Source organism: Ostrinia furnacalis, unplaced genomic scaffold (assembly GCF_004193835.3).
Source record: "Ostrinia furnacalis isolate ACB-3 unplaced genomic scaffold, ASM419383v2 OfSCF0794, whole genome shotgun sequence".
Lineage (NCBI taxonomy): Eukaryota > Metazoa > Arthropoda > Insecta > Lepidoptera > Crambidae > Ostrinia > Ostrinia furnacalis.
The window spans coordinates 67,121-83,208 of record NW_021131033.1 but is presented as its reverse complement, the minus strand read 5'-3'; the positions used below and the strand labels follow the sequence as shown (position 1 = coordinate 83,208).

The following is a 16,088-nucleotide window of genomic DNA, read 5'->3' as shown; positions in this document are numbered from 1 at the left end:
GTGTTAGTTACTTCGCTTATAACTCAAGAACGGCTGAACCGATTTAGCTGAAAATTGTCAGGGAGGTAGTTTAGAGCCAGGAGAAGGACATAGGATACTTTTTATCCCGTTCGAAATTAAAAAAAAAAGTCTGCTTATTTATTGCCATTAAGGCGGAACAAAGTTCGCCGGGTGAGCTAGTTACTGAATAAAATCTTTGCATCTTTGACTCATACATACCTAATGCCGTATTTGCAAAAACATCCCAAAAGTAAAGCACCCTTTCCAAAATAAAACGAAGTGTTACATTAATTGAACGCATTACTATGCAATGAAAGATTGGCAACGAAGTAAACGGTGGTGCCTTGGGCGGGCGCCAGCGCGCGTTGCCAGCGCCTACCCGCTGTTGTTTACTAATACTAATTACCGTAATTACACGTCTCTTCTGCAAAGACCTAATTGTCGTGTTTGGTCATTTGTGAATGACAGTAACGGGTTAAAAAGTAAGTAGATTGCAATAAACCCATTTATTAACTTATCTACTTTACTTCGTATTTAGTAGTATCAACTATCAAGCTAGTGATAGGTGGCTACATCGGTCGCAGAACTGACGAAAAGTGAAGTAAAACGGTCTTAAAAAGATACTTAGTTGCAGCATGATTACAGTGATTAGCTGAAAAAGCGGGAGACCGTGCTTTGTGGCGGCTCTCGGTTGAGATGAGGATGTCCTATCTATAATAGCAATACTTCTCCTGTCCTGCTTCGATATATTTACGTTTAATTATAATCAAATCAGGATTGTGTTTCTTATCTCTCACTTTAATTTTGCACTATATTAGAGATATTTCTTTTAGTTTATTTGATATTAATTAAGAAATTAATTAAGTAAATGTATTTCTTTCGGTCCAGGACGTACTCGGTGTCACACCCAAACTAGTAACTCGTTGGGAAAAATATTCCCATCCAGTCACACTTGTACTGATCACAAATATAATTATAAATACCTTTGACTATAATGCAGTTGGGTTTTATCGGTGATCTAAATGTAGATTCCGTCTGTATAGGCGTGTTGTATTATCGGACTGGAATAGGATAACCAAATATTCGATCATTCAGGACAAAAAAATCAAAGATGTTATTTATTCAAATAATTTATTTAAAACTAAACAAATAAATACGAACTCGCTTATTTTACAATAAATAGTAATTTTCCTAAACCGTATCCGTAACTGGAATATTAAATATTTATTAGCTAACTACAATAAATACCAAGCCATTAAAATTGATATGTAAAAGACGTTACGCAAGTACATATTATATCTCTGTAAGTTTAATATTGCTTTTGCTTCACAAATCTTTTTACTAAAAACTACAATATAATAATCTTCATTCTGAACAGATCAATATGGAATAAGTTTATCATTGAGGCACATACAAATATCTGAAACCGAGTTGGCAGACTTGTACAAAAAATACAATTCGTGTATTCCATACTTTTATAGTTGCTTAAGTTCTAACACCACAGTATTTGTTGCGATTTAGAAATTGTATTAAGATCTTCTATAATACCGAAAGACGCCTCATTTCAACTACATAGAAATATGAGACATCTGAAAAAACTAGAAAATCGTTTTAAAATAATAATACGTTATACAGATACCCATACTGGAAAACACAATACGAACTAAATACTGGCAATTTTAAGTAGTTGTATTAAGAATTATTTTGCAACAAACTAACTGTTTATGTTAGAACTAAAGCAACTATTTATGTCAACTATACGAACAATTTACAATTAGAAATAGCTTATTTTTGGCCCTATCACTATGCGAAACCTGAAAATCCACTTTAAAATACACCAAAAATTTAATTATACTACTAATATTAATTTAATACTGAGTACCAACAATATAGAAAACCATTGCTCAAATATTTCTTGAAATACGTAACGTGTTGCTATTCTATACTAGTTCGTTGATTAGATATTTCATAAAGCTGTATAATAATCACTATTTGTTTATGTAGAAAATGTAGATATATGGAAAATTCTAATAAATGCTATTGTATAATTAGCTACAGTATGTAATGCGTATAAATATAAATCTTTACTGAATTTTAATGACAATTTATTATATTATTCGTATATTATTTTACATTAAGCTTTAATCTAAAGGCACAACAGACAAGAACAAACATCGGTACGTTATTTGAACTAGTTTTACGAGACTATAGACCGTTTTATCCACGAAGACGCGCCCCACCACTTTTTGGTCGAGGAAAGGGCGGGGTGCGGGGAGTTTGATCTAAGCAATCAGAGCGTCATTATTGTAGTGTGCGTGTGCACTCTTGGATGCGTCATTATTGTTATACACGCACACTACAACAATGACGCTATGATTGGTCGGACCAAACTCCTTGCACACCGCGCTTCTCTCGACCAAAAAGTAGTGGGGCGCGTCTTCGTGGATGAAACCATCTATATTTTGCGAAATAATATCAAAATAAAAATATACTAATCTTTATCAGATTAATAATTTGACAAACAAAATCGTAATAATAATATCTTCACTGTGTGTTGGTATTGTAGAAATAAAACATACAACCGAATTTATAAACTTGTAAAATTGATCAATGGCAAAAATAATTTCATCCGTTTTCAAAGAGATCGTACCTAAAAGCAATAATATACATATTATTTTAATAAATAATGTAAATAGTGTTTATTTACTGTTACCCAAATTAAGTATGTATAGCTAAATTCTAGCTATGTTGCCCTGATTGTAAAGCATCAGGTAGTTAAATTTAACTTGCATTAAAATTATCTTGTAAAAAATTTATAATTTTCTATTTAATACATATAAACAGTAAAATTTGCTAGTGAAATCATACCTAATCATTTAGGTACTGTTTTTATCACGATTTTGGCCAATCAAGTTGGAATGTTATCAAAATTTAGACTCATTGGCACAAAACTTATACTACAATCACAGTTTAACAATTCATACAGTGGTTTACAATTTTTTCTAAGACTGTACCCTAGGGAAAAAATTGGCAAGCTAATAAGAACCGTGTATCATTGTCATACGGTGTAAGTTTATGGTGCGTCGTTGAACAGGCTTGGTACATTCATTTCTGTGCACATAATCGACACGACTTTAATAATTGTAAGGGACTACTAATGTAACCCACATTAGCCTCTCCGGTATTCCTAAGTCAGTATGCCGTAGCATTCTAAAATCATTGACATTGCAATTTCAACCGTAGCGTTAAAACTATAATGTACATTATTATTCATCGCCCAAAAATCCCTTGCCGTGCGTCCCGGTAAGGTGCGCAGTTCCTAAGAGCTGTAGTTCTTATGTCCATGCAATGAGGGCTATCGTTTTTATACTTAACAGTTGGCACCCCTGGCGATTGACAGGACCTTCCTCTACAGTGGCGCCATCTTGATGAGTGCAAATACGATAGTCCTCCTACCACTTTAGCGCTCACAAGTTGGCGCCACTGTCTTCGCTACTAGCAAGTGACAGGACCTTACTCTACAGTGGCGCTAACTGGTGAGCGCTAAAACGATAGCCCTCATTGGGACCTTATTTGCTTGACTTTTTACTTGATTCGACAACCAATGACCAAATGGTCACCCACAAAAAATTGTCAAACCACTGTATGAATATTATAACTGCTACAACCGTAACAATATTGATACTAGCTTCTGCAATATAACCCAAGTTAACCCAAGTTAACCCAATATATTATTTGTTAATATTGCTTTATTTTAATATAGCTCTGCATTAACATTAGCATTACAAAATATGTTAGAACAACATTAAGGGACGTATCTTATACAATATTTTAGTAGTAACCTATCTACTTGTATGCTGCAATAAGTTTTATGGTGGAATTAGTATCACTATGTGAAAGGCAACGGAATTGGTGTATTATTACCAGAGTAGGTAGAGCTATTTTGGCTAGTTCGCAAACATATCAAGGACTTTCTTATCCCGCAATAGGTATATTGACAGATCCTGGTATTGTGAGAATTAGTAAATATACTATGAACAGCCCAACCAATTTATATCAATTTGCCTCAGGAACCATTTTGAAAACACATTATTCAATATAGCTGCTTTTTTTTACAAGTAGGCATGTCCATATTATTACAATGTATCACAACGTCTCTCGCATGACTAACTATCCTATCTNAAGTATTGCTAAAAAATAGGATTCCAAAGATGTGTTCCTATACTAATTTGAAGTGCCTACACACGGCTTTAAGACAGAAGATTATTTTTATTTTATATACCTACCTACCTAACAAATAACAATTATTTATAAGAGGTACTGTTTGTTTTTTTATTCTCAATGTTTTCAGCCATGACGAGGTCGTTTTTTGAAGCGACCCATGGGAAAGAGGCCCCGCTGATGGTGTTGGTGGCTATTTAAAACGAACATGGTCGCTACTGGACTGGATATTGGGTGTGCAGGACCATTCTCCCGGCAAACCAATTTGTCTCCCTTGTAAAGCCTGGTCCGTGAGCACGTAGAATTTTGTCCAATGACCTCAAGCTACCCATCCTTATCGCTCGCGCGTAATTATATTGCTGTCGCGACTGTGCGACGGGCGCCCGCAGCGAGTGTGCGAGCGCGACAGCAACATGGGTAGCTTGAGGTCATTGGACAAAATTCTACGTGCTCACGGACCAGGCTTTACATGCTGATTATCGTATGTTATTTATTAAAAAGAAATAGAAGACTTTTGGGAGCACGTAGTTACAAAAAATACTCTGAAGAGATGCTATTAATGGCTGTTGATTTAGGTAAAAACAAAAATATAACTTCTTACGACGCTGAGAAGAATTAGGCATACCTCGACGGACCATAGAAAAGAGTGAAAAACCTGCATACTGATAAACCTGGCCCGCGATTTCGTCTATGTAAAGAAGGTCACGAAAAAATAATATTAAAGAGCGCAAATATGGCACCATATCAAATTACACGCAGGAGATGTTGGAAGAAACCATTAATAAAATAAGATCAAGTGCATTAAGTTAATGAAAAGCTTGCAAAATGTAGGATAATATACCTAAAATGTGCAAATTCTAAACGAAGCGAAGCATGAACTTTAATTATCTAAACTAATTCCACCCAACCAACACCTCACCATTTTACAATCAATCAACTTCTCTCGTGCCGTCGTCATCTTAAACCATCACCATTGCTATCATGGGAAACTGGGGAACCAGAGACTGGAAGGAAGAAATCGTGGTATCCCTAAACGCTGGAGGCTCCGGAGGATCATACGTCAGCGCCTCAATGACCAAAATCACAATGGGCGTCGTACTGCTGCTGGTGTCGTAGTGTCCCGATCCTGAATAGTGTCTTGATCGTGCCATTCCCAAAGCGAACGGGCAGGGCACGCATAATTCTTGACGAAAGAAGGGAATTTCGGGAGAACACCGAAATCCCGCTGTTTGGAGATTTTTGTGGACTCACTGCCACGTGCTGGAGTTATACTATTGAAGATTGAGTGTGGTTGGGCAGTGCTCGGTGGCGAGCCTCTGCGCTGTTTCGTGTTGCTGTCTGTGTGTTGCTGGATGATGCCTCCATAGCAGGAGGTGTATGGCACTAGCAGCTAAAAGGTGATCGGCACCGGCTGTTTTGTTTGGCACCGGCTGATCTGCTGTGCCGGACGCTTGCTGCACCCAACGGGTGTGAAGGGGGTTGAGCCGAGTGGTGAAGTAGCGCGTTAAATTTAATTTAATTTAAGTACTTAATCGGTACCAGCCAAACGACCCAACGACCCATCCCTTTTAAAATCACTTCTTTTTTTTTCTTGTGTTAATAAACAATAAATTGTTATTGTTTAAAAAATATTTTTATTTTGCCCCGGCAATTTTCCAATTTACGTGGCGCCCGAACAGGGACGTTGTTGGGTTCGTGGAGATTCTCCCCGGCACTGGTCTATTGCTCAGTGACGAATTGGCTGGTCACCTTAAAGTTTTTTTTACTGTTATAATATTATAATAAGTACAATTATACTGTAGTGTGTAACTAATATCACAATAAGCCGAATATTCTATTTACTTTGCGCTTTTGTTTAAAAATATTATTTTGTAAAGTCAACATGAAGGAGGAACGCCCTATCCGATTTAACATTTTGAACAAAGATGAATTTTTTTACTGTTATAATATTATAATAAGTACAATTATACTGTAGTGTGTAACTAATATCACAATAAGCCGAATATTGTATTTACTTTACTCTTTTGTTTAAAAATATTATTTTGTAAAGTCAACATAAAGGAGGAACGCCCTATCCGATTTAACATTTTGAACAAAGATGAATTGATTTACGAGGTTGCCATTCGAGATGCTGTGCCTGAAAAAACTGTAGAGTTGTTGCGTGCTCAAATTAGACGTTTGGCTCAGGATATACCTAGCGATGAGGTGAGTGTGTTTGAGGGAGATGCACTGGCTGAGCTTAGGACTATTTCTTCTAAAATAGACGAGCTTAAGCTCTGTAATAGGAAACCCCTGTTACTCAAAAAACTTAATCGCGTGCAGACCATAGGCAACCATATTTTCCATCGGTTGAGCCGTGTTAAGGCTACTGATGAAGATGATAGGTCTTTAAAGGGACAGTTGGATGAGCGTCTCATCCCACTTTTAAAAAGGATTGACTGAATGACTCACACGACCGTTAGCAGTTACGATTTTCAACCTGCAGAGGAGGATATGTCTAAGGCTGCTTTAAAAATTGCAAGAAGAAGTTCTACAAGAAAGTCATCGGCAAGATTGACAACAAGATCGATGACAAGTTTGAACAACACACAAATAACGCCGCTGACCAACCACCAACATTACCCGCAAGATGTTGCGGTCAACCTAATAAGCACGATTAATGATTAACTTAAAAATAAACACAACAAACCTGTGGGTCGTCCTAAGTGCTTAACCATGGATGAAGAGATAATTTTCAGAGACCACTTGCTTGCGCTAAGTGTTATGGGTATTCCAATTGGCTTACAAGATTTCAGACATGTAGTTAAAAGATACTTGGATAACATTGGCAAAACAGTTCCCGTGTTCAAAGACAACAGTCCTGGGTACAAGTGGGCAAAACTTTACATGGAACGCCATCAAGAAAAGAAAAAGTTGCTCACAAGATCTGTATAAGCCGATCCTAACTTTGCTGTGATATTTTATTGTATAGACTATTACCTCAGTAACTTGCGAGGTTGTCTGCTTTAATATTGTAATTAGTCATAGGTTAATTGATAATAAACGCGAGATAAATCCCTATAAAATTGGTCTTGCTCATTTCTCTCCTTAACTTATGTTCCCATCAAAATTGAAGTATTTGACGCTTGTAAAAATATGGCATTCAATACGATAAAAAAGAGTCAAGTTTTAACATAATTTATTTGCGCAAATAGTGAAGGAAAATAACGCTGGTGAAACTTTAAAGTTACCATGTGATACTCGACGGTTATCACACGTTTTAGAAGTATAGAAAACACATAAGTTGCCTTGCAGACCTTAGTTGTACATGAAAGAACTAATACTTCTACCCTGGGAAGAAACACTATTCGATGAAAACTTGTAGAAAATTATTCATCAATACAAACTGATTTTAGAACATCCGAAAGGTAACATATCCGTTAGAGATTTAGTAATTATTAAAGAGGATAACTTGCCCTCATTAAAATGGAACTTAGGTTAGGACGTGTGACGTAAGATTTTTCCTGGACCGGACTCAGTGGTGCGTGTGGTAGTGAGAACAAACACAGGACTTTATAATGGGTCTACTGCCAAGAGACAGAGGGAACCAGGAGCGTGTCCGGAACCGCACTCCAGAGCGCACGTGAGAGTGAACGCAAACGACTGCAGCGATCACTAGAATGAGGCAGCGTTGGAGCATCAACAAGAACTAGTCTGGGTGGAGCGTGACCTTCGGAAGAGACGGGACCAGGAAGATTGGCGAAAACGCAGCCAGCTACGTGCCTCTAAACAGCCTGCAACGGGAGCATGTACCCCTTTTCTTCAAAAGATTCAATTCAGATTCAATCTATAAAGAGTGGCCTAGCCGCTAGGCCACTCTTTATAGATTGAATCTGAAACGCTAGGCCCTAGCGTCTCATCCGTCTAATCAGTGCGCACGTATTAGTAAGTCTCGATTTTAAATAACATCCTACCTGAATTAAATCCGGCTGCTAAACCCAACGCATGGACGTTTGAATTAATAAAGTAAATTGATGTGCATAAACGGATGGGATGAAAAGACAACTATTCAGTGAGCCTTCGGGACATATGGCTCCATGTTAACAAGTTGGGGTTTAAATACTTAAACTTAAGACAGCTCAATTAAGATGCCCTTGAAAATTTATTTGGCATAATTCGCCAACACAGCCCTACAAACAGGAATCCTACTTGTTCACACTTCATGGGGGCACTTAAAACTACAGTGGTCACAAATTTACTGCGCCACATAGACGAGGATAGAACTGCGAAAAAGACGCACAAAATTTTCTCACTGATTTCAATAAAATTATCTTTAACCAAGATTATGAAACCGCAAGTGAAACTCAAGGTACTGATAAAATTTATTAACAAGTGGGTGGAGATGACATTCCTGTCATTATTATTGTAGAAGATTCGCTGGAAGAAAATAATTTAGCTGACCTAACAAACCAGCCAATAGTTTACTTAAGCGGCTACTTGGCTTGTCAGTTATTGAAAACTTCTGACTGTGAACTGTGTAAAAAAATAGTTGACAGCAGAAAACACACATGAAGAAATGTTTACTTACATAAGACTTAGGGAATGGTAGCCCCATAAAACGTCCCTAACTTATCCCTCAGAGGAGTTATGCAAAATCATTCAGACAGCTGTTACTGTCGCTGAAGCAGAAGTGTGCCCAAGGTTGCATGAAAAAAATATTTTACAATTAGCCGTGACATTATATGAGATAAAAAGTGAAATAAATTGGTATAGATGCTTGCAGCACAAAAATAATTTTTCAAAAGCTTCTTTGCGCGTCTCGCACTCTTACTCATTAGAGAACAATGTCAAAGAGTGAACCAAGCCCTTACCCTGAAAGAAGAAGGTGTGGCAGATGCACAGAAAAAAGCACAGCAGCAAGGTAGATCTAAATAAATTAAAATAATATTTGCCACAAAATTGTTACAGCAGTTCGTTAATTAATTAGGATAAATAGGTATGTAGGTCGATAGGTAGGGCGATAAATAATTAAATTAAATAGGTGTTGCTCTCCCCTTTCTCTATTTTCTTTCTAGTTTAACTGTGCTAACGCAGTTCAAGAATAATTTTCTCGCTCAGGTGTTACAATGTGCCTTAGCCCTTACAAAACACTTGATTTTTGTATTGTATCCATTCTCGCCGCAGCTGCGCAGTAACTGGATTACTTGTATTTGCACCCAACCGGTAAAAATGTCACTTCTACTAATACAACTACGCTAATGTTGTATATTGTAAATGTTTAAGAAAGCAATTTATTATCGTTTTCTCTGTAAGTGATTTAATGTGAATCTTTTTGGAGAAAAATCCTAATTATTTAGCAATTTTCAACCGACTTCAAAAAAGGAGGAGGTTCTCAATTCGACCCGTATGGTTTTTTTTTTCAATGTTAAATTTACTTATTCTTAAGATTTAGTACCTTTCGACATTTGGAAAGCTATTAACTGAGTTGAGCAATAACATTGGCTTTAAAGGCTTCAGCAGACCAAGCGCGGGTCAGTTGCAGCGCGGCAGTAGGCACACTGAAGGCAGCGGCAGTTTCAAAGCAGTTGCAACGCGGGCCCGTTTAAACCGCGTTCAGTATGACGTACTTACGTTGCAAGATGTCGAATGACACGGACTCGGATGAAGAAGAATTCCTACTGCTTTTGGCTCTAAGGCGAAACAAAAGAATTTGGTTTCATGTTATCAATACAAGAAGAGAATATGGGGAATATCATCGATTATACAGGAGCTGAAAATTTTCGAATGTCGAGAAGTTCATTTGAGATCTGCATCAATTATTGCGGCTTGACATTTTTACCAGTGATTTCACTGGTGCATGCTGGATAATTGTTCATACAGGAGGTGAAATGGGTTTTATACAAAACGCGCAATTAATATTTAAATCTCAGACAAAATCAGGAGATTATCATGACGACATGAACAGGACCAATTTTAGGAAATGGCTATGTGAGAAATTGATACCTAATTTACCGCCTAGGTAACAGTTTAATCGTCATGGATGGACGCTTTATCACACTGTCACCATAAATAAGGCACCAACATCAGGTTCTTCTTAAACTGATATTAAAGGGATTGTAATATCTGCCCAATATGATGAAAGGTAAACTTTATGAAATTATAAAGGAGCATAAAGAAGCTCCAATATAGGTACCTACGAGGCTAACCAATTACAAATAGACAAAGTGACAGATTAGTACCTTATCACTGTTAGCTAAACGCCATCGAATTTATGTGGAGTCTTTTAAAAAAGCGAGTAGCCACTAATAATGTATAGGACAGGAAGCAGGAAATATTGTAAAATTGACTGAAGATGCATTTAAATCAATTACTTCAGCACATGGCAAAAGCAGTGTGAATGTGATCGTTTGGAAGATAAGTAAGTATTATGAAACAGGACCATCTGTGGACTCTGAAATTGATAAATTTAAAGTTGACGAGTCTGATACGGAATCAGACAGCATAAGTGATGATTCAGATTCATCGGATAGTGATTTTTCTCCATTATCTAGCGTCTGTCTTCTTGATCACAGTTATTCTAAATACAATTTCAAAACCTAAAATAATTATTTTTTATTTCACCAACATCACGCACGAGTCTCACTAGCTATCAGTTTATTGTTCAGTTGACCTTTTTATATTTCTTCAAAAATTTTTCACTATTAAAAATTACATTGTTTTTTATTCTTTTTGAGATTTTTCTGAAGACTGTTACCATCTATGCGTATGTTATTACCCATTTGCGGCTTGACATTGATTTCTAGGACATCCTGTAAAATCAATATTTTTCTGAAAATTTGAAAGTAAACAAAAATGCCACAAAGTTAGTTCATTGACTTGCCAATGCAGGAAGATCTCTCACCCTACACATCTTTAATAGATGCACCACTACATATCAAAAGACTGCAAAAGGATGTGTTCCAGAATGTCCCACAATTTAAGAGAGATCCTGCGTTCTAGCTATTTGATGAAATGTCCATTCCAAAAAATATGATCAGATTGAAGGCTTCCAAGATTTTGGCAGAGCAACCAGGGTGAAAAATAAATGAAATAACAATTTTGATAATGTTTTTTACCTGAAAAGGTATTTTGTTTGTCTGTCTCTATTCCTAACATCGAAGGATGCTGTGATAAAAGAAATATCCTCCCTAACAATCGCAGTGGATTGAATCACCTTAATTTTGGGGATGGATGAGCCAAAGCGAATAGGGACAAACTGTTGTAATCGGCATGAAATTGAAAAGAGCAGAAGATAGCGAACCACAAAAACAACTATGTCTGACCACACAACTATGAGCTTCAATCACAGATTTTAAAGTATCTACCCATTCACTTCAATTTCTGAACACAAGCACATGGATAGGTACATAAAAACACGAAAAATTAAAGCATTTTATTCCTTTTGGCAATAACTGAGAGAAAGAAAGGAGAAGTCAGCCAACCATAGAAATAAATTATACACTGTGACTGACTACTATTATCTGCAGTAACAACAAAGTACTTATTTATAGAATGAAAAGTAGGTATTACGAAGATACCGAGTATTCTTGTGTTGTAAATAAATAAATTAAAACACTAGCGATCACGACCATGATGGTTTTGTAATTTGTAGTTAATCACAACACCCAGCGCAGATCCCAAACTAAATTCCCAGCCCTGGTAAATTAATTACCTATTTATCAAACAGAACAGAATCCAGATAAAAGGTCTATTTCGTGCTCTGTGGAATAGGTAGGTTCTCCACTCCATGAAGCGACTTTTTAAACAGAATACCTAAAGAAGGCAAGAAGGTCAGACCAGACTAACCTGTGAGACTAACACAATGAGAAATGGACTGGCAAACGACAATCACGGAACATTATTTAATATCAAAAATGTGGTGAAATGTTCTAAACACTTTCAGCACTTAAAATAAACAGCTTTTAATGGTTAGGCACGCACCGACTGGAAATTTTGGAAAATGGAAATTAAGACTAAAGAGTGTGGTTTAGAAAAAGTAATAGAGTTTGACAGCTGGTTAGTGAACTCTCTAATCTGTGGTTAGTGAGATACACAGATTAGAGAGTTTTTTTTTTGGGAGTAGTGCCTGCGCTGCCGGCGCCGGTTCCCAAATATATCGCGATTGGCAACCGGCGGTGATACGCTGCCGGCCGGCGCAGTCAAAACGGCTGCCGGCGCTGGCACTCAGAAGGCAACCGACCGGCAACAGAGGGTTGTCAAGTGCAAGCTAGTTTCCGAAGCCGTACTTTTTTATTACTTAAAAGTTTGTTAGTATTGTTTTTCGATAGCTGCGAGTTCGTGTGTTTCTACATGTTTTTGATATAAAAATGAAAGTCGGTGATGAATATTCGTCTTATTCTCTAGAAAATGCACTACTCTGAAACAAGATTGTGAAGCGACTAGCTATAATATTTCTCGGCCGAAGTGCCAATCAGAAGATTCTTAAAGTTAAAAGTAGAAATGAATGAAAAACACAATCATCAATCATCTAAGTCCTATTTTAATTCTCTTTCTGAGCAAATATTAAAATTGCCAAAAACAGGCACTGTTAGTTTAAAAGCAGACGCTAATAAAAAATGCATGGGTAGTATTTACTTAACTGCAAGTCAAAAAATCATCCTTTGGCATACTAAAAAAATCCGAATTCTAAGCAAAAATACTGATTGCACAGCAAAATAATTACCTCAAAATATTAAAATCTTAGCAGCAATTTAAGTTCGTGACGCATTTATTTAAAAAGTGAAGCTGTTTTATGAATGCATAGCTAATAATAACTTGCGCACAGTAAATGTATTACATCATTTATTTAAAAAAATACTCTCAATTTTTCTATCGTGCACTGCAGTTTATCTAAATGAAATATCATTTTATTTGCTATAATAATCGAACGTCCATGCTTGCGTTTTTATCCAATAGGTATATTTTTGGCCTCTGCAGGCGATGTGACATACTTGAGTCGAATTGCAAGCCCTACAAATACTTGCATAATGTACTTTATTAAAAAAAAGGGGACAGTTAGGTACATTTAACATTCATCCTGCATTTTTAAATCCATCTCACTTGTACACAATACAACAAGTCCGGCGACTTGGTGTCGGCTGCCTTATTTCAAANTTAGGTACATTTAACATTCATCCTGCATTTTTTAAATCCATCTCACTTGTACACAATACAACAAGTCCGGCGACTTGGTGCGGCTGCCTTATTTCAAACAAATCATGTCACCGTTTTTGTTTGTCGGCGAAAAGTCGCCGACTCATGTCTGTGGGTCGTCAGGACTGCATTATTGAACGGCATAAAGTGTTAGAAAAGACGCAAAATAGATTTTCAGTTCAACTTTAAGAAATAATACTATACAAAGAACATTATTTTGATTTGGGTAATTATTATTAAATTTGCCGAACAAGTTCTCTGAAATTTTGAGACATTATTGTTGAGCAACTTTTAAAATGCATATTATTATATTGAGATGAGTATGAGTATTACTGATGTACGATCTGGTAAATTTGCTGTGCAATTAGTATATTTGATGAGACAATAATATTTTTGCACATCAAACAATTTTTTTGTTGCGCGTTTGAGAAAAAAATGTAGTACCCACACTTTTGATGTGTCTTTTCGTATTATTTGTAGTACTAGTTTTGTTAAACATTTTTTTAATTTGCAATGAAATAATTTATTTGATGTAAAAATTATTTAAATTGATGAAAATAAATTGATGTACGATAAGTTATTTGATGTGCGATTAATAATATCCCAAAATGTATTAGATCAAAATAATTCAAAAACAAACTTGATGCAAAATAACTCTAAAAGACTTATATAACCAACTTATCAAGGAGGACTTAAATTATTATACTTTTACCTAATGTAGTATTGACTTATCGAAAAATACCTACTTAGAAATGTAACAGTCAGTGTGCAACCAGCGTCCGGCGCCGGTTACCAAATGAGCGACCGGCGCCGGCTGCCGAATCAGCCGCCGGCGCCGGCAGCGGAGGCACACCCAGAGAAAAAACACACCTTTCCATGCCGTATGGATATTTATCCAAAGTCGTAAAATTTCTATGAAAAAGAAAACACCTTTCCATAGATACGTCAAAAATTGTTTTGACATTTTAAATTTAAAAAAAAATCATCATCCCAGTGTTGCCAGAAGGTTACTTTTGTAACCTTTTAGGTTACTTTTGAACTGCAATGGTTACTTTTAGGTTACNAGACAGACAGACAGACAGAGTTACTTTCGCATTTATAATATTAGTTGGGATATCAGGATCATAATAGCCAAATGTAATGTATAAAAAAATTCCTCGATTTTACCAAAAAATAATAACGGAGAAAGTAAAGTCTTAAATTGTATTCGATGATCAAAAATATTTTATTCAATGTTGACCGATATTTTGAATAAATACGTGCACAGACAGACATCTAGACATTTACATTTAGGTAGGTAATCGTACACACACTTAAAAACTGTTTTGAAGCTCACTTAGACACACGAATATCGTCAGCCTAACTTTCAAACTGCTTAGGTAGGTATGTCCCTTTTTCCAAACTTTACAGGGGGAAATAACTGTTTATTTTTCATAGTTATGGTATTAATTGAAGTATAATGATGTTTAATTAATAATAATAATAATAATAATAATAATAAATAACTTTATTAACACACATTACAAAAAACAATACAACAGATTTTAAAAAGAAAGAGACGAATGCATGTTAATAGGGCGCCCGCTCAGTTTTAGTTGGGACACCTTATAGAATGTCCCGACACTGATTTTCAGCGGGAAGCCCTATTAGCTACTGCGCATCCCTACCGGCGAGCCTGGTGTAAATTTTATTTTATTTATTTTATTTATTTGGTTCACCAACAGTTAATTACACCAATACAATTGTATAAATCTTAAGAAGAATAGGTACATGTTCAATGTATTAACTTATTACAGGCAAACACAGCATGCATTTAACGTGAAGACTAATATTATACATTATATTATAATGATAGGTGTAGTGTATAGACATTTGTCTCGAGCGCATACGTCACAGCCTAGTCGGCGGTGGGGGCATTCGGCGCAGTGTTGCCAGAAGGTTACTTTTGTAACCTTTTAGGTTACTTTTGAACTGCAATGGTTACTTTTAGGTTACACTAATGAAAAGGTTACTTTTAGGTGATTTTTCAGAAATTGTAGAATTAACTTTTACAGGTTATTCAGTAAAAAATATTAATAGTGACAATTTAAAAATTATGTCATAAACTGCATTTAAACATGAATTTGATTTGTTATTTGTTAAAAAAAAGTTTTAGCGAATGTTTTGTTTTTCGATAGTGAAACGGAAATCCATGAAACGTTTTTATACGACCGGTCACTTTTCGGTCTTCATGGAATGGTCAAAATTCGAATTTAGGTAAACGATTGATGATCAATTGTTCATTTTCCATCCATGAACAACCTTACACACGCTCCGCATGAAGGTTACTTTTTTTTCAAAAAGGTTACATTTTTTTATATTTCTGGTAATTTCTGACAAGACCCGACTGGCAACACTGATTCGGCGTCCGACCGTGGTGCGGGCAGGTCGTGCTGTGTGCGTAGGCGAGCCAAATAATAATCTAATGGCGGAGATAAAGGTGTACAATACAATGGCGACGAGGATTAAAAAGGAGTGCATTAAAAAAAAAAAAAAGAAGTGAGTAGATACATGTATAAGTCAAAGTTATAAATTAACTCACGGAACATTATTAATTTCAAACAAAGTATCTATTTAGATTGTGCTTAAATATGAAGTGTTTACTTTATATTTTCTCAGCCACCAAAGTGTAAATGTGTGAAGAGTGATATTCCCGT

General features: G+C 36.1%; 1 pseudogene; it reads left to right on the top strand.

Moving 5' to 3' along the window:
- The first annotated feature begins 9,620 nt into the window (after nucleotides 1-9,620).
- Nucleotides 9,621-12,252, top strand: LOC114350157 (uncharacterized; annotated as a pseudogene).
- Nucleotides 12,253-16,088: the final 3,836 nt, after the last annotated feature.